Genomic DNA, 23,816 nt, shown 5'->3' with positions numbered 1-23,816 from the left:
GGTGCGCATCTATGTAGACGACATCATTATTTGGTCCACCACACCGCAGGAGCACATCAGTCGCCTCCAGCGCGTCTTTAAACGGATACGGGACCAGGGCCTGCGTCTTAACCAAGCCAAATGCTCTTTTGGACAAACCGAGCTGAAGTTCCTGGGGGCCCACATCTCCCAGTTGGGGGTCGGGCCGGATGCCGACAAGGTGACAGCCATCACGGCTCTGGAGCTGCGGATGGACTCACTTTGGAGCATCCGCGATGCTGAGGACGTCGTGGATATCACGTTTAGCGAGTTGGTCACACCGCAGGTGAAAGGTACTGAGGGAGATAGTAAATGGGTGACCAAAAGACAGAGCAAGAGTAGGAAGGCAGTGCAGGTGTCCTCTGCGGTCATCTCCCTGCAAAACAGATATACCGCTTTGGATACTGTTGAGGGAGATGGCTCACCAGGGGAAGGCAGCAGCAGCCAGGTTCAAGGCATCATGGCTGGCTCTGCTGCGCAGCTGGGCAGGAAGAAGAATGGCAGGGCTATAGTGATAGGGGACTCAATTGTAAGGGGAATAGACAGGCGGTTCTGCGGACGCAATCGAGACTCCAGGATGGTATGTTGCCTCCCTGGTGCAAGGGTCAAGGATGTCTCGGAGCGGCTGCAGGACATTCTGGGGGGGAGGGTGAACAGCCAGCTGTCGTGGTGCACATAGGTACCAACGATATAGGTAAAAAATGGGACGAGGTCCTACAAGCTGAATTTAGGGAGCTAGGAGTTAAACTAAAAAGTAGGACCTCAAAGGTAGTAATCTCAGGATTGCTACCAGTGCCACGAGCTAGTCAGAGTAGGAATGTCAGGATAGATAGGATGAATGCATGGCTCGAGAGATGGTGCAAGAGGGAGGGATTCAAATTCCTGGGACATTGGAACCGGTTCTGGGGGAGGTGGGACCAGTACAAACCGGACAGTCTGCACCTGGGCAGGACTGGAACCGATGTCCTAGGGGGGGTGTTTGCTATCGCTGTTGGGGAGAGTTTAAACTAATGTGGCAGGTTGTTACAGGAAGATATGGGTTCGACGACAAGGAAAATTAGGAGAAAGGTTAAGAGGAAATATAACTTAGGAGAGGTTACTGATCGAGGTGTTAAGATTAAGATTAAGAACAGAGGTAAAAAAAGCCAACATAAGTGTACTTTACCTGAATGCTCGTAGTATTCGGAATAAGGTAAATGAATTGATGGCGCAAATCATCGTGAACGACTATGATTTAGTGGCCATTACTGAAACATGGTTAAAGGATGGTCACGACTGGGAGTTAAATATCCAAGGGTATCAAACTATCCGGAAGGACAGAGTGGATGGTAAGGGAGGTGGTGTAGCTCTGTTATTTAAGGATGACATCCGGGCAACAGTAAGGGATGATATCGGTGCTATGGAGGATAAGGTTAAATCCATTTGGGTGGAAATCAGGAATAGTAAGGCAAAAAAGTCACTGATAGGAGTAATCTATAGGCCACCAAATAGTAACATTATGGTGGGGCAGGCAATAAACAAAGAAATAACAGATGCATGTAGAAATGGTACAGCAGTTATCATGGGGGATTTTAATCTACATGTTGATTGGTTTAACCAGGTCGGTCAAGGCAGCCTTGAGGAGGAGTTTATAGAATGTATCCACGATAGTTTCTTCGAACAGTATGTAATGGAACCTACGAGGGAACAAGCGGTCCTAGATCTGGTCCTGTGTAATGAGACAGGATTGATTCAGGATCTCATAGTTAGGGATCCTCTCGGAAGGAGCGATCACAATATGGTGGAATTTAAAATACAGATGGAGGGTGAGAAGGTAAAATTAAGCACTAGTGTTTTGTGCTTAAACAAAGGAGATTGCAATAGGATGAGAGAAGAACTAGCTAAGGTAGACTGGGAGCAAAGACTTTATGGTGAAACAGTTGAGGAACAGTGGAGAACCTTCCAAGTGATTTTTCACAGTGCCCAGCAAAGATTTATACCAACAAAAAGGAAGGACGGTAAAAAGAGGAAAAATCGACCATGGATATCTAAGGAAATAAGGGAGAGTATCAAATTGGAGGAAAAAACATACAAAGTAGCAAAGATCAGTGGGAGACTAGAGGACTGGGAAATCTTTAGGGGGCAACAGAAAGCTACTAAAAAAGCTATAAAGAAGAGTAAGATAGATTATGAGAGTAAACTTGCTCAGAATATAAAAACAGATAGTAAAAGTTTCTACAAATACATAAAACAAAAAAGAGTGGCTAAGGTAAATATTGGTCCTTTGAGGATGAGAAGGGAGATTTAATAATGGGAGATGAGGAAATGGCTGAGGAACTGAACAGGTTTTTTGGGTCGGTCTTCACAGTGGAAGACACAAATAACATGCCAGTGACTGATGGAAATGAGGCTATGACAGGTGAGGACCTTGAGAGGATTGATATCACCAAGGAGGTAGTGATGGGCAAGCTAATGGGGCTAAAGGTAGACAAGTCTCCTGGACCTGATGGAATGCATCCCAGAGTGCTAAAAGAGATTGCTAGGGAAATTGCAAATGCACTAGTGATAATTTACCAAAATTCACTAGACTCTGGGGTGGTCCCGGCGGATTGGAAATTAGCAAACGTGACACCACTGTTTAAAAAAGGAGGTAGGCAGAAAGCGGGTAATCATAGGCCAGTGAGCTTAACTTCGGTAGTAGGGAAGATGCTGGAATCTATCATCAAGGAAGAAATAGGGAGGCATCTGGATGGAAATTGTCCCATTGCACAGATGCAGCATGGGTTCATAAAGGGCAGGTCGTGCCTAACTAATTTAGTGGAATTTTTTGAGGACATTAACAGTGCGGTAGATAACGGGGAGCCAATGGATATGGTACATCTGGATTTCCAGAAAGCCTTTGACAAGGTGCCACACAAAAGGTTGTTGCATAAGATAAAGATGCATGGCATTAAGGGGAAAGTAGTAGCATGGATAGAGGATTGGTTAATTAATAGAAAGCAAAGAGTGGGGATTAATGGGTGTTTCTCTGGTTGGCAATCAGTAGCTGGTGGTGTCCCTCAGTGTTGGGCCCACAACTGTTCACAATTTACATAGATGATTTGGAGTTGGGGACCAAGGGCAATGTGTCCAAGTTTTCAGACAACACTAAGATAAGTGGTAAAGCAAAAAGTGCAGAAGATACTGGAAGTCTGCAGAGGGATTTGGATAGGCTAAGTGAATGGGCTAGGGTCTGGCAGATGGAATACAATGTTGACAAATGTGAGGTTATCCATTTTGGTAGGAATAACAGCAAAAGGGATTATTATTTAAATGATAAAATATTAAAACATGCTGCTGTGCAGAGAGACCTGGGTGTGCTAGTGCATGAGTCGCAGAAAGTTGGTTTTCAGGTGCAACAGGTGATTAAGAAGGCAAATGGAATTTTGTCCTTCATTGCTAGAGGGATGGAGTTTAAGACTAGGGAGGTTAGTGAGGCCACACCTGGGGTATTGTGTTCAGTTTTGGTCTCCTTACTTGAGAAAGGACGTACTGGCACTGGAGGGTGTGCAGAAGAGATTCACTAGGTTAATCCCAGAGCTGAAGGGGTTGGATTACGAGGAGAGGTTGAGTAGACTGGGACTGTACTCGTTGGAATTTAGAAGGATGAGGGGGGATCTTATAGAAACATATAAGATTATGAAGGGAATAGATAGGATAGATGCGGGCAGGCTGTTTCCACTGGTGGGTGAAAGCAGAACTAGGGGGCACAGCCTCAAAATAAGGGGAAGTAGATTTAGGACTGAGTTTAGGAGGAACTTCTTCACCCAAAGGGTTGTGAATCTATGGAATTCCTTGCCCAGTGAAGCAGTTGAGGCTCCTTCATTAAATGTTTTTAAGATAAAGATAGATAGTTTTTTGAAGAATAAAGGGATTAAGGGTTAGGGTGTTCGGGCCGGAAAGTGGAGCTGAGTCCACAAAAGATCAGCCATGATCTCATTGAATGGTGGAGCAGGCTCGAGGGACCAGATGGCCTACTCCTGCTCATAGTTCTTATGTTCTTATGTTCTATCACGGCCATGCAGAATCCCACAGACAAGAAGGCGGTGCTACGCTTTCTCGGAATGGTCAAATTCCTGGGGAGGTTCATCCCCAACCTTGCTTCCCACACTACAGCTCTCCTTCACCTTGTCAGGGAGACAACTGAATTCCAGTGGCTTCCCACCCACCAGCGTGAATGGGAGGAGCTCAAGGCAAGCTTACCACCGCCCCGGTACTGGCGTTTTTCGATCCTGCAAGGGAGACGAAAATCTCGACTGACGCCAGCCAGTCCGGCATTGGGGCGGTCCTCCTGCAATGGGATGACGCCTCATCATGGGCCCCAGTCGCCGATGTGTCACAGGCCATGACCCCCACAGAGCAGCGCTATGCGCAGATTGAAAAGGAGTGCCTAGGCCTGTTGACTGGCATTGACAAGTTCCACGACTATGTGTATGGCCTTCCCCAGTTCACTGTGGAGACTGACCATCGCCCGCTCGTTGGCATCATTCAAAAGGACCTCAATGATATGACCCCTCGCCTCCAGCGCATTCTGCTCAAACTCCAGAGGTACGACTTTCAACTTACTACACCTCGGGTAAGGACCTCATCATAGCAGACGCTCTGTCCAGGGCAGTCAACACGCCGTCCGACCCTGGGGGGTTCGTTTGCCAAGTCGACGCACATGTGGCCTTCACTTCTGCCAATCTGCCGGCCACTGATGCACGCCTTGCCCACATTCGATGTGAGACTGCGGCCGACCCCCTTCTGCAACGTGTGATGCGCTACATGACGGACGGGTGGCTCAAGGGACAATGCCCACAGTTTTACAATGTTCGGGACGATTTGACAGTCGTTGATGGTGTCCTCCTGAAGCTGGACCGCACTGTGATCCCACATAGCATGCACCGGCTTGGCTTAGAACAACTGCACGAAGGCCATCTCGGCGTTGAGAAGTGCCGGCGGAGGGCCCGAGAGGCTGTGTACTGGCCGGGAATAAGTGAGGACATTGCCAACACTGTGCTCAATTGTCCCACCTGTCAGCGGTTTCAGCCGGCACAACCCGTAAGGCCCTTCAGCCACATGAGTTGGTCACGTCCCCCTGATCGAAGGAGGGCGTGGACCTGTTCCATGTGCTCGGCAGGGACTACATCATCATCATCGACTACTTTTCCAGCTATCCAGAGGTCATACGCCTGCACGAAACCACGTCATCGGCTGTCATCCGGGCCTGCAAAGAGACCTTTGCTCGCCATGGCATTCGGCTCACCGTGATGTCAGACAATGGCCCCTGCTTTGCGAATCAGGAATGGTCTTCCTTCGCCAGCTCATACAACTTCACACACGTGACGTCCAGTCCTCTGCATCCTCAGTCGAATGGCAAAGCAGAAAAGGGCGTCCATATCGTTAAAAGGCTCCCCTGCAAGGCTGCAGGATCTGACTTCTGCCTCGCCTTGCTGGCCTATCGCTCGCCCCCACTGTCCACGGGCCTATCGCCGCCCCAGCTGCTTATGGGTTGCACCCTCAGGACCACTGTGCCGTCCATTCACATCCCAGACCTCGACCATGCTCCGGTACTTCGGCGGATGCAGCAACAGCGTGAGCAACAAAAGGTGACACATGATGCTCGGGCGACTGATCTTCCTGCCCTGGCGCCTGGAGATAATGTCCGCACACACCTTCCAGAGGGCGGCTGGTCGGCAACCGCTGAGGTTCTCCGACAGATAGCTCCCCGCTCGTTCCTGGTTCGTCTGCCTGATGGCTCTATTCGCCGCCACAATCAGCGGCCCTTCGTCTGGTTCCGCGCTCGCTACGTGATCCTGCACCGGTGCCACGCCCTCCTGGTGTCCCTGCAATGGACTTTGTTGACTTTCCAGACACCCTGCATCCTCCTCACTCAACTGTGGCCCGGCTCGTTCCTCAGCCGGTGGATCCTGACCCACCCTTGAGGCGGTCAACACGTATTCATCGCCCACCTGAGAGACTTAATTTATGAACCTTTTCATATTGGACTCACTGACTTATTCTGACATACTGTTTCAGGCTTTTTGCCATACTGTTTAAGATTTTGTTATTGTTTGTTAATAACATTGGTTTCGTTCTTGGTGTAACATAGTTAGTTTCTGCACCTGGCACCTTCCTGTGTATATAGTATAGCCACATGTACATATTGTTGTAAATATTGCACACACATGATTCGATGCACTCACCACACTTCTTTATTTATTATCATGTCGACACATATTCTTTGCGAAAAGGGGGGATGTCATGATATTTAGATCAGCATAACATGGTGCAATCACACACACACTGATGGACAGGCAGTAGGACCAACCAACACACACACAACATTGCAGCCAATCACCAGTGAGAGCACACACACTATAAAAACAGGGAACACTACAGTTCCCGCTGATTCCAGCAGCAGCCAGCTCAGAGCACCAAGCTCAGAGCCTGCCACTCAGACATTCACCATGTGCTGAGTGCCTCACCCAGATAGTGATAGGACAGGGTCCACAGATTAGCTGGTAATGCACGTACCCAAGTTAGCAGTGTGCTGTTATAGTTGAGTAGTTAATAGAATTGAGTTACACCATCTCCAGCCGTGTTAGATCGTTTGTACATCAGAACACCCAACACGACAGAAACAACTGTAACATCCTGAAGCAGTCCCGGTTGAAACCGGTAACTCAGCAACAAATGAGAATCAACCTGGGGCCCTTCGAAGTGTATCTGGCTCAATTCCACACCAGGCAATATATTGAACAACTAGACGCAGGCTTGGAGGGCCAAAGGGCCTGTTCCTGTGCTGTACTTTTCTTTGTAGACAGCAGAGGAACCTGTCAGCTTTACTTTTAAAATATCATTCTTAAAGTTATGTTTTCTTTTCCCTGACCTTGGATAATTCACAGCTCTGGCAGCTTGCTGTTCATCTTCTAAATGTCTAAAAGAAAAAAATGTGTTTACTTCAATGTCCACAGAAAGTAGCGAAGGTACACGTTGGCATGATTCTATTTTGTAAGGTCAATCGTGAAGGGTTCTCTGTTTGAAAGGAACTTGCTTTCCCAAACTTGAACGAGTTTCTAGCAAGCGTCCCACAGAGTGCTGTGCCGGTTTCTGAAGTACCAACATTGAGAACCAATTTTACTCTGTCTCAGTCATTGTACTGCAGCATAATGGATAATAACTGTCTGCAAACCTTAAAAATGAGAGGCTTGTCAATACCCTAGGTGGCCATTCGAGTTTCTCTAATTATTTTTAGCATATTATCTCAGAGAAAGACACAGCAGGAGAAAGGAATTTAAATAGAATCGTTTTTTTGTGGTGGTGAGGAAAGAGGTTTAGGAGTGCTGTGTAGTGTGCAGTTTTGCTGTTACAAGTGTTCATTGATTAGCATATCAGTAATGTATTATAATTTATGTTATACATCTATGCAATTTATTCAAATTGTTACAGCCATTTGAAGTTGTTATTGCTTCACAAAACACTGAGACTGCCAGCACTGAGAAAAATGCCCAACAGAACTTTTATATTTCTAGATGTGGCTTTTCCCACACCATCCATTTGATAATTTATTTGAATTGTTTCATCAATATGTTACTGTTGGTATTAAGGGCAATGCCTAAATTCATTTTATATGTAAGCTACAACTAATAGACTGAGGAAATTTCCCATTATTCAAAGTCAGATCACAAAGACCAAAGTCGGACACTTTGCACTTTCTTCCCATCTTACAAATAGTATCAGGGGTATTATTTATTTTTTCTTTTTTTTATAAATTTAGAGTACCCAATTCATTTTTTTCCAATTAAGGGACAATTTTAGCGTGGCCAATCCACCTAGCCTGCACATCTTTGGGTTGTGGGGGCAAAACCCACACAAACACGGGAGAATGCTCAAACTCCACACGGACAGTGACTCAGAGCCGGTATCGAACCTGGGGCCTCAGTACCATGAGGCGGCAGTGCTATCAACTGCACCACGGTGCTGCCCCTTATCAGGGGTATTATATCACTTAATGTTCATATGGAGTCAATTTTTGCTTCCTGAATTTAGTCTTATTGAGGCAGTGATGACAACAAAATGAGGTCAGTTGACTTATAACCTCACCGTGGACCCCTTTTGATAGGCGGCTATGGTTAGCCTAAGATTCAGCCTGTTTAAATATGCAATTTGGGATCCTTTGACAGACCTGGGACCCTTGATTGCAATTTTGGGAGGGAACTGACAGGAACCAGTCACTTGTTCATCAGTTCCACAGATGCCCAGCAAAGGTAAACTTCCAATTACTTCTGTGGAGCTAAGAGAGACAGGCCTGAAATGAGAAAGTCTGTCTGTAATTTGAATCCAAACATCAATTTGGGTCCCTGTAACTCACTGATTTGATGACAATGAGGTCAGGGGCTGCAAATTGCACAAATATCAAAATTAACCTTTATTTCTAATCAAAGTGAGTTTTGTTAGCAGATTGACATTATCCCGAGCCTCACAAACACGGTATCTTCATTAGGTTCTCTGAAGACCCTGAGCAAGGCATGAGCTTCTACTATGACCACTGTGTTCAAAGACTTCTCATAATTTCAAAGCTGCTGACAAATAGTTTCAACCAGTATTAGAGAATCTAAAATTCAGGCGCGGGATTCTCTCAGGCCACGCCAGGCCGGAGAATCGCCGGGCCGGGCGCGAATCGCGTGATGGTGCTCGGATGCCAGTCCGCCAATTCTCCAGGGAGCGTCGCCCACGTGTGGTCTTACCCGTCGGGACCTCATCCTTTCAGGCATGGCCTGGTGGGGGGGGGGGGGGGGGGGGGGAAGGGGGGGTCCGGCCCCAGTGGGGCCTCCACTGTGGCCTGGCCCGCGATCAGGGCTACCGATCGGCAGGCCGGCCTCTCGGGCTGGGGGCCTCGTTTGCTCCGTGCCGGCTCCGACGCAGCATGGCTTAGGGCTATAGGGGCTGGCGCGGAGCAAAAGAGGCCCCCAGCCCGAGAGGCCAGCCCGCTGATCGGTAGCCCTGATCGCGGGCTGGGCCACAGCGGAGGCCCCCCCGGCGTGGACAAAGAAGTCACCGTGCATGCGTGCAATCGCGCCGGTAGCAGCACACATGCGCAGACCCACGCCACACATTTGAGCCCGGTATTGGCAGCTGGAGCGGCGTGGGTCACTCCAGTGCCGTGCTGACCTCCAGAAGGGCTCGGAACACTGCTCCTGGGGGCCTGTTGAAGCCGTCGTGAAATGCGACGGCGTTTACGACGGTGTCAACACTAAGGCTCAGGATCAGAGAACCCGCCCCAGATTCTTGAAAACAGCAGGATAGCAATACTCGAGTAGTTGTTTGGTCATTAAGAGGAATATCACTGCAATGCTGTAGAACATTTTCAGCTTATAACACACTCGTCTTTGTGAATAAATGATTTTGTGTACATTTCTAAAGATTAATACTGCAAAAGGGGAAACAGAAATATTAACAGAAGCTAGGTACATTTCTTAAATCACAGAATGCTGGGAATTAACTGGAAGATATCGATCTTTCATTCTTGATTTGATGTTAACGTGGTACTGCAGGCCTCAAAGGGCTTTTAAAAGCTTTAAAATGTCAAGTCAATGACTGTTGTGTTCATTTTAAAACATGAAGAAAGATCTAGCCCCTCTGTGCTTATTTCTGTTGACACCAAGAACAAAGAATCTAAAACATGGAAGGATGAAAGAGTTTTTTTATATATAGTCAGTGGAATAGCATATTCTCAAACATTGACTTGATGATTCACATGTAATCAAATGTAAATGAATATTTCTGCTAGCGGTTTGGAATGGTAGCTGTCACACAGCATGAGTATCCATTAACCTGATCGCGAAGCAAAACCTGGGATTAGTGGTGGGAAAGTAAATGCTTTAAGATACCCATGGTTTAGAATAGCAATGGAACTGGCTGAGGGAGGGAATAATTGAAAGAGGACGCATATGGAGCGAAGATTTTTTAATCTCTTTTTCCTTTCATGGGATGTGGGTGTCACTGACAAGGCCAACATTTGTTGCCCATCCCTTCCTTGAACTGAGTGGCTCGCTAGGCTATTTCAGAGGGCAGCTAAGTGTCAACTACGTTGCTGTGAGTCCCGAGTCAAATGTAGGCCAGACGAGGTAAGGATGTCAGATTTCCTACCCTAAAGGGACATTAGTGAGCCAGGTGGGTTACCATAACTGAGACTCGTTTTATATTCCAGATTTATGAATGTTCCCGGAGCATTAACCCGTGCACCTGGATAACTGTGTCCAGTGACATTACCACTAAGCTAAGGGGCGTCATTCTCCGACCCCCCAGCGGATCGGAGAATGGCCGTTGGCCGCCGTGAATCCCGCCCCCGCCGGTTGCCGAAGTCTCCGATACCGGATATTCGGCGGGGGCGGGAATCGGGCTGCGCCGGTTGGCGGGCCCCCCCCGCTCGATTCTCCCGCCCGGATGGGCCGAAGTCCCGCCAATAAATTGCCTGTCCCGCCGGCGTAAATTAGAGTACCTATTTACCGGCGGGACAAGGCGACGTGGGCGGGCTCCGGGGTCCTGGGGGGCGCGGGGCGATCTGACCCCGGGGGGTGCCCCCACGGTGGCCTGGCCCGCGATCAGGGCCCACCAATCCGCGGGCGGGCCTGTGCCGTGGGGGCACTCTTTCCCTTCCGCCTCCGCCACGGTCTCCACCATGGCGGAGGCAGAAGAGAGTCTCCCCACTGCGCATGCGCAGGAAACTGTCAGCGGCCGCTGACGCTCCCGCGCATGTGCCGCCCCGACATGTCATTTCCGCGCCAGCAGGCGGGGCAACAAAGGCCGTTTCCGCCAGTTGGCGGGGCGGAAATCCCTCCGGCGCCGGCCTAGCCCCTCAATGTTGGGGCTCGGCCCCCAAAGATGCGGAGCATTCTGCACCTTTGGGGCGGCGCGATGCCCGTCTGATTGGCGCACTTTTGGGCGCCAGTCGGCGGACATCGCGCCGTTTGGGGAGAATTTCGCCCAAGATCTCTACTTTTCAAATCAAAAAGTTATAGGTTATGCCTCGAGCCTGGTAATTTATCAGACCTGTCAAGATTTGTAAAAGTCCACATGTCAGCTTTGCTCTGTAATCCATGTCACCTCCATACTCAGGGCAAATCTGTATTAAAAACAATCTATCTCAAATGCAGACAATCTTTTTTCAATAAATAAAAAGAGGTATATCCTGCTCCCAGAAGGCATGCCTGGGAGTGTAAAGCTGGAACATTACCTAATTGCGGGAGTAGTTTATAAGCACTCTAATGTAGTTGTACTATCGAACAGAAAAAGTAAATGAGGTATGTAAGAGAGTTACTACAATAATCGTGGGTACCTTTAATTGGACGGTACAGTGGTTAGTACTGTTGCTTCACAGCTCCAGGGTCCCAGGTTCGATTCCCAACTTGGGTCACTGTGAGGAGTCTGCATGTTCTCCCCGTGTCTGCGTGGGTTTCCTCCAGATGTTCCGGTTTCCTCCCACAGTCTAAAGATGTGCAGGTTTGGTGGATTGACCATGATAAATTGACCTTAGTGTCCCAAAAAAGTTTAGGTGGGGTTACTGGGTTGCAGGGAAAGGGTGGAGATGTGGGCTTGAGTAAGGTGCTCTTTCCCCAGTGCCAGTGCAGACTTGATGGGCCTACTGGCCTATTTCTGCACTGTAGATTCTATGATGCATGTAAATTGGGTGAATCAGATTGGCAAATACAGCCTGGAAAATTAGTTTATTGATTGCATTCAGAACAATTTCTTAGAATACTATGTTCTAGCACCAACCATGGAGCTATTCTAGACCTAGGGCGTCATTCTCCGACCCCCCGCCGGGTCGGAGAATGGCCGTTGGCCGCCGTGAATCCCGCCCCCGCTCCCGCCGAAGTATCCGGTACCGGAGATTGGGCGGGGGCGGGAATCGGGCCGCGCCGGTTGGCGGGACCCCCCGCTCAATTCTCTGGCCCGGATGGGCCGAAGTCCCGCCCAGAAATTGCCTGTCCCGCCGGCGTAAATCAAAGCTGGTATTTACCGGCGGGACCAGGCGGTGTGGGCGGGCTCCGGGGTCCTGGGGGGGGCGTGGGGTGATCTGACCCCGGGGGGTGTCCCCACGGTGGCCTGGCCCGCGATCGGGACCCACCGATCCGCGGGTGGGCCTGTGCCGTGGGGGCACTCTTTCCCTTCCGCCTCCGCCACAGCCTCCACCATGGCGGAGGCGGAAGAGACTCTCCCCAATGCGCATGCGTGGGAAACTATCAGCGGCCGCTGACGCTCCCGCGCATGCGCCGCATTTCCGCGCCAGCTGGCGGGGCAACAAATGCCATTTCCGCCAGCTGGCGGGGCGGAAATCCCTCCGGCGCCGGCCTAGCCCCTCAATGTTGGGGCTCGGCCCCAAAGATGCGGAGCATTCCGCACCTTTGGGCCGGCGCGATGCCCGTCTGATTGGCGCCGTTTTTGGCGCCAGTCGGCGGACATCGCGCCGTTGGGGGAGAATTTCGCCCCTAATTTTGTGCAATAAGATAGGATTAGTCAAGAACTTCATTGTAAAGGATTCTCTAGAAACAGTGAGCATAACATGATAGAATTTCACATTTGATTTGATGGTGAGAAATGTGGGTCTCAGACTAGTGTGTTGAAACCAAATAAAGATAATCATAAGGCCATGAAGACCATGTTGGCCACAGTGAGCTGGGAAACTCAGTTAAAATATATGACATTAGAGATGCAGTGGCAGACTTTTGAGGAGATATTTAATATCTTTCAGCAAACACTTATCCCAGTGAGAAAGAAAGATTATTTGGGAAGAAAATTAATGATGGCATCAAACTGAAAGAAACACTGTACAAATCTGCAAAGATTAGTGGTAGATCAGAAAATTAGGCAGATTTTAAGAACCAGCAAAGAATGACTAATAATGAACGGAGAAATTCGAGTATAAGAGAAAGCTAGTTACTAATATAAAAAATATTCATTTCTACAAGTATCTGAACAGAAAAAGTGTAATGGTGGTCCTCTAGAGAGTGAGTCTGGGGAGTTAAAAATGGAAAACAAGGAAATGGCAGAAGAGTTGAACAGTTATTTTGTGTCTGTAGGAGACTTAGGAGACATCCCAAAGATACTTAAACGTCAAGAGATAAAGGAGTTGGAGAAACTTAAAACAGTCACCATCATCAGGGTAAAGGTAATGTGAAAAATATTAGACCAAAGGCTGAAAAGTACCCAGAACTTGATGGCCTGCATCCTAGGGCCTTAATAGAAGTGGCTGCAGAGATAGCAGAGGCATTGGTTATAATCTTCCAAAATTCCTTAGATTCTGGAAGGATTCAAACAGATTGGAAAATTGCAAATTTAACACATTAATTTAAGGAAGGAGGGAGACGGAAAGCAGAAAACTACAGACCAGTTAGCTTAATACCTGTAATAGGTAAATTGCTAGAATCCATTTTTAACGAGCAGGATACTTACAAAATCATAATGGGATCAGACAGAGTCAACATGATTTTGTGAAAGAGAAAACTGTGTTTAACTAATTATTTTTTTCAATTTAGAGCGCCCAATTCATTTTTTCCAATTAAGGGGTAATTTAGTGTGGCCAATCCACCTACCCTGCACATCTTTGAGTTGTGGGGGCGAAACCCATGCAAACACGGGGAGTATGTACAAACACCACATGGACAGTGACCCAGAGCCGGGATCGAACCTGGGACCTCTGTGGCGTGAGACTGCAGGGCTACCACTGCACCAGCGTGCTGCCCTGTGTTTAACTAATTTAGAAGAGTAGTATGCTATTGAAATGGAGAGAAATTGCAGAACTCGGTGGTAGAGAGGGATCTGAGTGCCCAGGTACATGAATCTCAAAAAGTTAGTCTTCAGGTACAGCAAGTGATGAGAAAGGCTAATGAAATGTCATTGTTTATTGCAAGGGAAAATTTTACTGCAGCTGTGTAGGGTCTTGGTGAGGCCACATCTGGAGTATTGTGTCCAGTTTTGGCCTCCTTGTTTGAAAAAAGATCAGATTGTGCTGGGAGCATTTCAGAGTTGGTTCTATCGACTCATCACTGGGCTGAAGAACATATCTTTTGAACTTATCCTATGGAAGAAAGGTTGCACAAGTTGGGCCTTCACCCATTGGAGTTTAGAAGGATGGGAGGTGTTCTTATTGAAACAATAAAATCCTGAGTGAACTTGATTAGTTGAATGCTGAGAGGATGTTTCTTCTTGTGATAGAGACTAGAACAAGGGGACACAGTTTAAAAATAACAGGTCTCGCTTTTAAGATGGCGATGAGAATTTTTTTTCTCTCAGAGGATCATTGGGCTGTGGAATTCTCTTCCCCAGAGAGCAATGGAGGTTGGGTCATTGAGCTTATTCAAGGCACATTTAGCTAGATTTTTGATTGACAGAGGAGTCAAGGGTGATGGGGAACAGACAGGAAAGTAGAGTTGAGACCACAGCCAGATCAGCCATGATCTTAATGAATGGCGGAGCAGACTCAAAGGATAAATGGCCTACTCCTGCTCCTATGTCCTCTGTTCCTATATGCCTATGCCTTTTTATCACTTTCCCTCCAATGTGGCCCTATTTCAGTTTGACGTAAATTTTTATGCACCAGCTCTTGGGATGCTTTTTTTCTTCAGTACACCTGGCACAGAGTTCCGTGCACAAGGAACATGTATCAGGATTTCAGCCCTGCATTCCCCATCTTTTCCATTTAGTAAAAGTAAGGGATGCAAATCAATGGAGGTAATTACCTGACTACTGCTGACACACAATATTCTGCACCTTTTAGTTTAACATACAAACGCGAAAAGCCCAATTAAACTTTTCTTTTAAAAAAAGTAAACAGTACAGTTGTATGTAAAAGTAGAAAGTAGCTGAGAGGATTCCAGTAAGAGTGTTCCAGACACACAAAACTCCAAGCCTCATTTATTGTGATACTCCTTAGGCCTCAGCTGTTAAAGCAGAAAGATCTGAGTGTCCAAATGCGCTGATCACTAAAAGCTCATGGGATGAAAAGGCAAGCAAATGTTTGGGTTTATTTCAAGGAGCTCTACTATGAATGTGACCAAGTGATGCTTATTTAACATATGGGCCGAATTTTCCAGCCATTTCCACTGGCACGATTGTCCGGTCAGCATAGAGTCACAAATATCATAACAACTCAAGGGGTTAAATGATGAGAACAATTTGTCCAAATTACGTTTGCATTTTCTTGAGATTAGAAGGTTGCGGGCGATTTAAATGGAGCATTTAAAATGATGAAGGAATCTGATAGGTTACATAAATATGATAAAAGAATGATACAGCGCAAAAGGGGGCTCTTCGGTCAATCGATTTGTGAAAGTTCTTTGAAAGAGCAATCCAATTAGTCCCAATTCCTTGCCAATTCCCCTTAGCCCTATAAATGTTTCCCCTTCAAGTATTTATCAAGTTTTCTTTTGAAAGTTCCCATTGAATATGCTTCCACCACATCATAATTACTCACTGCGTAAATAATGTTTTCCTTGTGTTAGCTTTGTTTCTTTAACCAACCACCTTAAATCACCAATCTTCCTGCCACTGGAAGCAGTTTCTTATTAATTAGGATATCAAATCCCTTCATCAGCAAACACCTCCACTAAACCTTATGTTAAACCTCTCTGCTTTAAAGGGAACAACCCCAGCTTCTCCAATCTCTCCACATAACTGAAGTCTTTGATCCCTGCTTACCTTCTAATAGATCGTAGGTCGGTGCAGACTCGGTGGGTCGAATGGCCTTCTTCTGCACTGTATGTTCTATGTTCTATGTCTACGTTTGTTCTGTCTCCTCTGTGACCTCTCAAAGATCTTAACATCCTTCTTCAAGTTTGGTGCCCATAAATGACCACAGTACGCTAGCAGGGACATAACCTGTGTCTTTCCACTTTGCCAGTCCCTGCCCACCTGATATCTGTTACTATCCTTCTCTCTGCAAACTTTGAAATTACGTTCTGAACACCCATGCGTAGGTAATTAATAAACATCCAAATGAGCAATGTTCCTAATACCAGCCTCTAGGGAACATCACTGTATACTTCTGTCAATTCTGCAAACCACTACTCTCAGTGTTACATTGGTCCCTCAGAAGAACAGGCTTCTCGATGAGTACCCTTGGCCATCCAATTTGTGTCAAAGTCAATGAGCTAAGAGCAGGCTGGCTGCTCCCAGGAGAAAATTTAATGGCCGTCTTCTATCCATTTTCTTTCTTTAAAAAGACATTCTGACGAGTCCATTAACTGTTTGTATTGGCATAAGAGTAAAACTCTGCATTTAAATTATTCAAGCATTGCTTGTAATTTAAATTTACATTCTCCTTTATCATTTTGGCCTTTGTTGCATCTGTGAAGAATAGCATCACATTGGTAGATTGTCCTGGGAACAATCACTGCTAGTAACTAAGCTACTTTTCATGGATGTTCATTGCAGAACTCCTATAAGACGTGACTAAAATACGTATTCAAATAATTAAGATAGGTACTAGAAAGTTTTGCTTTACTTAGAGGGTTTTGCACTTTATGATAATTAGTCAGTGGTAAACTGATGAAGTGACACGCTAGTGAGGAGTGACTTGACAATTTCCTGAGAAAGGCATGTCTGTATCCATGCGTGTGTGAGTATGTGTGGCATGTAACACGCACTAAGTTATTTTACCGATGTACAATGGATAACCGTGGGCTCCTGCGGATTTCTTGCTTGAAATAACTTCTCAAGTGGAGAGATTTCCCTAAATTAGCTATAGGTGTATTTCTCCAGTTGGCATGATGGGGTAGGATGGGTGGGGGTTGATGTCATGGGGGTTTGCTTCTCCTAGAGCTTAGCATGGTAATCAACTGAGCCATACTCAGGTCTGAGAAGCTTAAGCTGAATTGCCTTCTTCCTAATCCTGCGCTCCTTAAACTGATTGTAATACCCCTTCTTCTACCCTGGCTGGGATTTGCTAAAGTGCGCACAGTCCAGGGATTCTCCTGTTCTGTGTGGCTCAGTTCTGCACTAGGACGGCAGCTATCAAATGAGCCATTAGAAGAATCTTGCAATAATAATACCAAGGCTTAGATCTTCATAGCATATTGGGAACTGCATTCATTAAATTATTTTCAAAAGAATAAAAGTGGAAGTCTTTTTGCTCGTTGTATCTAAGAAGCGTAATTCTGAAACAATACCGAATAACTGCAACGTATTGGCACCTCTGGTTAAAAAGTGTATACAAGGTGGCTAATTAATTTGTTTGCACACTTATACTGAGTGACATAAATGCTGATATTCCCCAAATGCATCTAGGACGACTGAGAATATGACTTTCTGCTTCTATGTCATTATTTAAGACAAAACAATTCTAACAAGCAATACAGAGGTTGAACTGGCAGTGAGAGAACACTAATAAGGAATACAGATCTGCCAAGAAAAAGAGAGAAAGGACAACTCCAACTCTTGTCCTTCCTGGAGCCAATTCCGGATTGAGGAAGTCCTGACCATTATTGTTTCTTTCATCTGGGAGGAATTGGTTCAGGCAACGGAAAAGGATTGGAAGTGTTCTTCAAGTTCATGTTTCCTGTGTCATTGTAATATTATTTTGATTTGTTAGTGTTGTTTTTATGATGAGAATACACTATATGAACAATTATTTTCTTTCTCATTTGATGAACAGCCTATTAACCGGCACTCTTTGGGATGCGAGTCTGTAATAATGGGTGAAAAACTGAAATGTTGTTACACTATAACTGCTGTCTGTCTGCCGTCATGCACTTAATCATGTTTTTATTTTAGCATTCACTGCATACATTACATTACTGTTAATCATGTGTTTGTAATCTTATAAGCCTTTGCAATACTTCATCCATTTCCTTAAGTTTATTTTCTTGTTTTCCGATTGCAAGTATTGATTTTGACTGATGCTGTGTTTGGTACTTTTCCCCCTCCAAAAAACAAAAATTCTCTTCTTCTTTTGTCATTCGATCAAAAACCAAACCAAGCAGAGACAGTCATAACCCGCAGTGTCAGGCTGTAGGAAAAGTATCCATAACAATGAAATGGAGAAAACGGTCCAGTGCGTAAGTTCTGTCAACTAGAAGTTAAAGTGTGATCTGATGGCGTCATGTAACAAGCTCAACGATTGGTTGCATGACATGCCGTCAAGTTTCGTGGAGGTGCTGTGAAAGCATTTTTCTTGGATGTTGTATCAGTTAATGATTGGCCAGTCATGATCACATGTGCCTTTTGACTGCGTGCTGCCACTATTTTTGCTGTGCTCATTTTAGTTTAGTGTTTGCAGTGGTTCTTTCAATAATTATTATTTCTCTTTATTTTTTTTAAATTTTCTTTTAGTCCTGTCAGCTTTCTTCGCTTCTTTAGATGTCACATAAAACATGATTCCAAATCCTTTTTTTTAATAACTAAATAACTAAATAAATGAGGTTTACCTGTATAATAAAAAAATGTGTGGTCAGTTACTTTGCACTGAAACTATTGTGATTTGTTTATTTTTTGGAGGAGGGGGCCTTTTTCATTTGAAGTGCCTAGGGCAAAAAAAAAACATAGTCGGATGCTCGCCGTCGTAAATCCAAACTTACACAAACAAGATCAAAATGGCCGATGCGTGCCTAACAATTTCAGCAATTTCAGATTCATTTTCAGTAGTATGTAAAAACATTCAGAACAAAAGTGCTTTTTTTGTGCAACTGAAAAAGTGTCCTTTGAAATTGTTTTTTTACTTTTGCTGTTGTAATTGTTCGATTGCTGTGTACGGTTTGCTCTTTGTTTAACCAACAGTGTGGGAACCTGCCAGCATGGATTGATATTCCGCATGTGACTCTTCCACTGAAGTGGATCATTGCAGTTCTAGTTTCTATTGTTTTAAAAGTGAAAGCGGAATCTGCCTGCTAGCTGTAGACAGAACTGCTGTGAGATTTTTCTTTGGATTAGTATTAACTCTAATGTTTTATATAGCATTGCACTTTTTAAAACATGTAATGCAGATTCTTAAAGAGACAGTATCCCTATTTTTTTTGTGTGGTTAACCCAGGCTGAATGCCAAAACTGTATGTAATCAACTTTTTTTTAAGCTAATCCTTTCAAATATTGCAGCCTTCTCAAAATATTTTGTGGTTTCTGTTCTTCTCGCCCGTCCTGGTACTATCTTTAAAATAAGCTCTTGCTTTGGCTCTCTAAAGGGACTGCAGCATTTTCTCTCCCTGAACAAAGGCTGGATATTGGGCTCTTCCAAATTTTCTCTTAGCATCCATCTACCATGGTGATTTTCCCTAAATTTACCTTTCAGTAGCTTCAACCGTTATTCTATACGTAATGAGGCAGTAATGCTCCACATGGAGTTTTTATAAATAAATATGTTTTAAATATATTTTATTTGCCCTTCTCACTTACTTCCATTCAAGGCCGAATTGTCCAAAATTCCTCAGTTTTTCAATCTGCTGCCTCTCAGAATCAGTTGTGTGCACCTCATTCCCGCCATCTCCAGTGTTTGAATTCCTCCCTTATATTTCAACGACCAAACTCAACTCAAGGTGGGGTCTCACATAAAGTTTCAGCGCATGATTTTCCAACTCGCATTCCTACTGAAATTAGCAATACTTGCACATTTCTTTCTGCTCTGTTCAGTATGACTTCAGTCAAACTGACAGCAGCAGCCTGATTGACAAACACCACATATCCTGCCTATCTACCCGCCCTAAGTTGCAGTCCACTATTGTCCTGCACATTCAGGACTGGAGAACTTAATTTGCATTGAAAGACCCCACACATTGTCATGTTTCTGTCATAAAGATTGTGTGCTACTGCTGAATGAAGTCAAATACATTTATTATAAAGTATTTACAGCACAGAAACCAGCCATTGGCCGTACAGGTGCATGCCAATGTTTATGCTCCACACAAACGTACTCTCACCCTTCGTCATCTAGCCCCATCAACATACCCATCTATTTCTTCTCATCATATGTTTATCTACCTTCCCTTTAAATGCACCTATGCTCGTCACCTCAACTACCCCTTTAATTGCACTCTCTGGTAAAGAAACTTTTCCTGAATTCCCTATTGGATTTCTTAGTGACTATCTGACATGTGTGGACTCTAATACAAGGGCTTTATCAATGCAGAAATAATTTGGGTGCTTATTCGACTCATCAAAAAATAACTTATATGCAGTCAAGCCATAAATTTAAACTACACACAAATTTAATATTTTGAAAAGGCTGAAGGCTTCAGAAAAGGTTATGTTTTGTAGATGCAATCCCCGGACTTTCAGATTGAGGGCAAAAAAAACGCAGGATGCTGTTTCTTTAGATTATAGTGACAGTAAAGTGCAATTGGTGTAGATCTATTACGCTTTCACGCTCCCATCTCTAACATGTCTTATCTTGTCTTCACCTTTTAGGGCGGAAACTGGAGAGGACCGCATGTACAAAAAAAATAATAAAAGTACTGTTAAATAAACCTTTGGACATATCAGCATACGCCAATCAAGCTGAAGACTTCTTCAGACTTTTATCTTTGACTGCTCTGATTGTTTAGACTGTTAAGTCTCTTCAAAATGTATCACTTCTGCTGAAGGATGAGTTTTGAACGCCTGGAAGGAGAAAATATAAAAAAAAGATACTAGGAGCTTGTAGAGCAACAAGTTGATAAGGAGTGCCTGTTGTCATCATGGATACAGTTGCCATGGTCACACATGGTAACAGTCACTATAAGTATCTGTCATTCCTTAGGTATTTTAGGGACCAAAGGACCAAACTTTTTATTGCAGACTTGTAGTCGTATGTAAATTACGGATTTCTTTCCTTCTCACACTGTTCCTAAAACAGTCTGAAGAGTTTATCTTGAATTGTAAAAAAGTAAAGTAATAATAATGATAATACTTAACTGCTTTTAAATAAGCAAGATTGTAGTTCTTTGATACTTTGGGAGGCACTTTGGTATCATTAATTCAAGTAAGTAGTTTTCATATGGTTTTCTGTAACTTTCATGAGGACTGAAATTTGAGATTGGCTTAACTGTGACCTGTGGGAAGCAAAAAAATAATAATCTTACTGAGCGAGGACTATTTTGGAAATAGGATTATTGCTTGAAAATGGTTCATTGTGTTCTTAACCTTCCCTTAAAAAAAGAAACTCAATAGATGTACAGAATAATAAAAAAAACTTTTAAATTACCGATATAAAAATATTAAAAAATTAGACATAAAAATGCAAAAAAATAGAGGTTAGCATTACTGCTAAAAATAAGAAATCCTGTAGAATTGTAATTTTGTAGAATTTAGATGAGCATATGTTCATATACTGCCAATTGCTATCTGATCCTGTTAAATACTGACAGAAGATAAGCTACACTTGGCAGCTCCTTGACTGCAATCATTCCAGCTACGATTAAAAAGAATTAAAAATATATTTAAAAAACACACATAAAAATTGAAACTATTATAAACATTGCAGCAAAACGCCGATGCGAATATCCAACAGGTTAGTGAGGACCTGGTCTGACACGCATCTGTCTGGAAAACCTGCTTGACATCATCAGGACCTGCTCTTAGCGAAACTCTTACCGACCTCCATCCTTTATGATAACACACTCTCGTGTTCAAACAAAAAGCAAACTTCAGGGCCAGCGTAAAGCCCTGACTCCCACCAAATTAACATTGAGTCCGTATTTCAAAAGAAATAACACAAAAAAGAGAATCTCTGTTGTTTACAGGAGGTACAAAAAAAAACAGAGAATGTTTAAAAGGTTCTGGCTCTGTTTTATGTAAATAAATTTGCATATTTTGTAGGACTTTTACTGTACTGATTGAGAAAAAAAAGGAAACTATTTAATGAAAGCACGGTATTTATCTTTGGTAACTGATGCAATGGAGCAGTTGAAACAAAAAGCACTGTGTTGATTGCTGTAAAATCTGGAACCAATTTATTTATGAATTATTTATTCAGTTTATTTATTGTTCTTTCAGGAGGATGTCATAGTTTAAGTTAATTTACAAATGCCAACATTATGGCTGGCTGCTGCTTTGTTTTATTTTTTTTAAATTTATTCCTCGTAAGAGATCTTTTTTAAAAATACATTCATTTTGATATTTTTTCAATTTCTATTCACTGCCTCTTTTTTTCTATAATTTTTGTTTCTGTCACACTTTATCAAAAGAAAAATACTGTATACCTATATCCAGTGTGGCATACAGTTATTACAAGACTGCTCTCTTCACTCTCAATTACCTGGAAACAATTGTAATCTTCATGTAAGTACTGGATGACGCTTTTCAGCTTAGCCCTAAATAAAGCACAGTTTAAGAAAAAGCACCTTGGTCTCTTTTGGGTCTGTTCACGTCGCCACTGACTTGCACATTCAACCCAAGTGGTTGCACGCAATTTCTCACACATCAGCTTTGCTATTTTAAAACTGTCGAAAAGATTGCTCTATCTTTAGGGAAGCTACAAGCTGTGAAAAATTGTTCACTAATGAACAAAGGTTTCCCTGACAACCCCGGAACTAACAATGGAGGGTAAATCCATTCTCGAGGCAATCAGGTTCGACGTAGGGTGCCTGCACTTTTCCAAACACCAAATCAAAGAGAAGCCTGGAGAGGAGCTCAGAATACCACCATGCAGCCAAGAACTACTGATACCTAAGGGTATCAGTCCAGCACTCTACCACCAGAGGTGTAAGAACAACACAGAGAGGCACCGAGGAAAGTGGTTTATAAAAACAGCGCCTGCTGCAACATGAACTTGCTTTATACGCAGCTTCTATAAAACTAGTAACCTTTTCCCAGCTATTTCACATGAGAATATTCAGACAAAATGTGTAAAATAAAACAAAGCAATACCAGGATAGGTGACTAAAAGCTTGGCCGAAGAGGCAGAACCTCCTTGCTCCAAAATACAATCGTCGGAATTTGGCTCCCGAAATCTCCAAATATGAAAACATTAAACCAGAATAGGGAGTGCGTGTTATACAGAGTGACAATTCTGATCAGGGAAGGGATTTAGCAATATTGGCAGTAAATGTGTTGGATGCATAGCTCTCTGATAAATAAGATACTGGTTGCATTACAAGAGGGAAAGGATATAAATCAAATGATTTACCATTATTACTGCAGTAGTCACTGATGATGTGCCATATGGAGTGCTGTTTGTGATACTCATCACTGCACCATACAAGTTATGTTATTTGGTCCTCAAGAGGGTGCAGTATTGTGCTTAATCTAATTATAAAGGAGGAGATTTCAAGTAGACTAAAGTAGAAGTTTTAAAAATCATGACGAGATTAATAACTACCAGTATCAAGGGGGTGATGACCTGTAATTGGCTGGAAACTCAGCAATCATCTCATTAAAAACCACTGCCTGAAGAGTTCTCACTGTGTATTGAAATGACAATGACTATGTATTGTTGCTGTCATGATGTGTTTCTAAAGGCTGCCTTGTACATGTGATTTATAATGCATTAACCGTGAGTTCTGTTGAATAATGACATGGTTTCACAATCACAGAAACATTAGCACAGAAACAAATAAACTGCCTCTCATAAAATGAGAAACATTTCTCATTTTTGTTAATTTTGAGCCATGGGTTCAAAAAACAAAAATGTGCCACTTTGAAAAAGCTAATTCACACACCATCTAATCCACATTGTGGCTCCGATTCCCTTGTACTTCACGCCCAGAGAGCATTTATTCTCAAAATGCAAAGACCACACCAAAGGGGGCAGAAAACTGTGATGGCAGGTCACTAACCCCTTTCTACATTGCTGTGAGATTTCTAGGATTTCTCTAAGGTGGGTGGGCAGC

The 23,816-nt window shown here is 44.0% G+C and overlaps 1 protein-coding gene across 23 annotated transcripts in view; it reads left to right on the top strand.

Annotated features, from left to right (window-relative positions):
• The window catches only part of celf4 (CUGBP, Elav-like family member 4), a 1,524,235-nt gene extending 1,501,911 nt beyond the window's left edge, over positions 1 to 22,324 (top strand). For 22 of the 23 annotated variants that reach the window (XM_072497251.1, XM_072497244.1, XM_072497252.1 and 19 more), the window contains one exon: positions 20,416 to 22,324. The gene's annotated coding sequence lies outside the window, so the exon portion shown is untranslated. Of the gene's footprint in view, positions 1 to 17,999; positions 18,078 to 20,415 lie in introns of all 23 variants that reach the window. The other variant, XR_011940282.1, reaches the window with a different exon arrangement.
• The last annotated feature ends 1,492 nt before the right edge of the window (positions 22,325 to 23,816 follow it).

This window comes from Scyliorhinus torazame, chromosome 3 (genome assembly GCF_047496885.1).
Source record: "Scyliorhinus torazame isolate Kashiwa2021f chromosome 3, sScyTor2.1, whole genome shotgun sequence".
NCBI classification, from domain to species: Eukaryota; Metazoa; Chordata; class Chondrichthyes; order Carcharhiniformes; family Scyliorhinidae; genus Scyliorhinus; species Scyliorhinus torazame.
The sequence above is the reverse complement of the archived record's forward strand: the minus strand, read 5'-3'. Positions and strand labels throughout refer to the sequence as shown.